Raw genomic sequence first — 3,123 nt, forward strand, 5'->3', positions numbered from 1 at the left:
GGGCCCCAGGTAACTGTTTTCCAACTTCCAATAAGGGCACAGACCAGGACCACCTTTGTAATTTGCAAGGTCTGGCACAAAATGAAAATGCCAGGTCCTTTCTTTAAAAAAAAAAAAGAAGAAAGAAAGAAAGAAAAAGAATTTCAAGATGACGTCAATAGAGCATCAAACCCTTCTAAGCATAGGGCCCTGTGCAACTGTACATGTCACCTATCCATGAAGTTGATCTTGATAAGGCTGCATACGTAGGAGTCTAGAGGAGACCAGAACAGTATCTCCTGCTCAAAAGATCCTCCCATTGCCCAGTTTCATTTCATTCTACATATTCCTTAAATGAAACTTGCCCAGCCAGAGCCGCCTTGGATGTTTTCCTGGTCAGCTAATTGCTTCTCCAGGTATTATGCTCAGGTACACTGGTAAGTTCCCTAGAGGGAACAGGGGAGTCATTGAGGCAGAATCCATGGATGCCGTAGGGACTAGGATGCAGGTCTCAAATGGTAACAGCCTTGAGACCATCGGCCAAAGAGGAGCATCCAGCTCATATCCGTCCCATCCGGAACCCTAACTTAGGAGTGATCTCCCTCTAGAAGATTTGGGCTAGGAACAGAGTTGCCCCATATCTCTGCTGTATTGTTCACTTAGCCACTCTCCTCATTGTTGAGAGCGCCCTTCCACTCGCAGCTGTGCTGTGGGCCACCTGTCTATCTGCTGCTGGTCCCCACCTGCACCCCCCTGAAGTAGCCCTCTTGCTCCAGGATGCTGCTCCCTCCACACGGTCAGAAGCAGAGAGATGAACGTGCACAAAGCCACAGCTTCCTGTTTTACATTTTCCTAGTATTCTTTACACCACACACACACACACACACACACTCACACTCACACACACGGCCATGTGGATAAATGAATTTTCCAAAAGGTTGTGGGGTCTTTAAAAGACATTTCTTTAAATTCCATGGGAATCTTCCTTTGTGGGGCTCAGGGCGTATTCTGCTGCTGGGATCTAGGTAAATTCAAAGCTTAATTTATTCAGACATTGCAGAAATAATAACACGAAATATAAAATAATGGCTCCTCACAGTGTCTACGTATTAACTATGTCACCTTGGTGTGTCGGTTTCCTATTGCTGCTGTAACAAATTACCAAAAATTGAGTAGCCTAAAGCAATATAAATGTATTCTCTTACAGTTCTGGTGGACAAGGGCCTGAAATTTGTCTTATGGAGATAAAATCAAGGTCTCAGCAGAGCTGGTTCTTTCTGAAGGCTCTGGAAGAGAATCCATCCCTTGCCTCTTTCAGCTTCTAGAAGCTGCCAGCATTCCTTGGCTCGTGGCCACATCACACCAATCTCTGCTGCCTCCACCCCATTGCCTTCTTCCTCCTTTGACCTTCTTGCCTCCCCCTTATAAGGACCTTTGTGATTACATCAGGGCCCACCTGGATAATCCAGAATAATCTCCCCACCTCAAAATCATTAACTTAATCCCATCTGCAAAGGTCCTTTTGCCATCAAGTAACATTCACAGGTTCTGGGGATTTGGATGAGGCTATCTTTCAGGGGGCCACTCTTCAGCCTAGGACATTTGGGTAAGTTAAGCTCTCTGCACCTCACTCTCCTAATCTTTAAAATGGAGCACCTAGCTCAACATCACTCGGCATCAGGGAAATCCAAATCAAAACCTCAATGAGATACCACCTCACACCAGGCAGAATGGCTAAAATTAACAAGTCAGGAAACGACAGATGTTGGCGAGGATGCGGAGAAAGGGGAACCCTCCTACACTGTTGGTGGGAATGCAAGCTGGTGCAGCCACTCTGGAAAACAGTATGGAGGTTCCTCAAAAGGTTGAAAACAGAGCTACCCTACGACCCAGCAATTGCACTACCGGGTATTTACCCCAAAGATACAAATGTAGTGATCTGAAGGGGTACGTGCACCCCAATGTTTATAACAGCAATGTCCACAATAGCCAAACTATGGAAAGAGCCAAGATGTCCATCAACAGATGAATGGATAAAGAAGATGTGGTGTATATATACAATGGAATATTATGCAACATCAAAAAAAAAAAAACAAAACCAAAACCAAAATCTTGCCATTTGCAATGACGTGGATGGAACTAGAGGGTATTACGCTAAGCGAAATAAGTCAATCAGAGAAAGACAATTATATGATCTCACTGATATGAGGAAATCTTAATCTCAGGAAACAAACTGAGTGGTGGGGGGGTGGGAGGGATGGGGTGGCTGGGTGATGGCCATTGGGGAGGGTATGTGCTATGGTGAGCGCTGTGAATCGTGTAAGACTAATGAATCACAGACCTGTACCTCTGAAACAAATAATACATTATATGTTAAAAAAAAGAGAGAGAGAGAGAGTAGGAAGGGAAAAATGAAGGGGGGGAAATCGGAGGGGGAGACGAACCATGAGAGACTATGGACTCTGAGACACAAACTGAGGGTTTTAGAGGGGAGGGGTTGGGGAGATGGGTTAGCCCGGTGATGGGTATTAAGGAGGGCACGTATTGAATGGAGCACTGGGTGTTATAGCAAACAATGAATCATGGAACACTACATCAAAAACTAATGATGTAATGTATGGTGACTAACATAACATAATAAAATTAAATTAAAAAAATAAATAAATGAAATGGAGCACCTACTTCAGGGGGTTGTTTGAAACTAAATAAAGTAGTACTTGTGGTACTGTTAGATCAGCACCTGGGTCACAGTGAGCACTAAGTACTCAGTAGCAGTAGGGACAAAAGCCGTGATGCTAGTCCCGGGTCCGAGATGACCCTCCAACAGCTGGCCTACTGTAGGATTTCACATCGTAGGTGTCTGCATCAGTCAGCTTGGGCTGCCATAACACCACAGCCTGGGGGCTTAAGCAACAGGCATTTATCGCCCACAATTCTGGAGGCTGGGAAGCCCAAGGTCAATGGGCCAGCCAAGCCCTTTCCCTGGGGAGGGTTCACTTCCTGGCTTGCAGATGGCACCTTCTCACTGTGTCCACACCTGGTGGCATGAGGAATCGGCTCTCTGGTATCCCTTCCTACAAGGGCTTTGTAAGAATCCCAGCATGAGGACCACACATTCATGACCTCATGGACGCCTAAGTACCT

This window comes from Phoca vitulina, unplaced genomic scaffold, assembly GCF_004348235.1.
Source record: "Phoca vitulina isolate PV1807 unplaced genomic scaffold, GSC_HSeal_1.0 scaffold266, whole genome shotgun sequence".
Classification (NCBI taxonomy): Eukaryota; Metazoa; Chordata; class Mammalia; order Carnivora; family Phocidae; genus Phoca; species Phoca vitulina.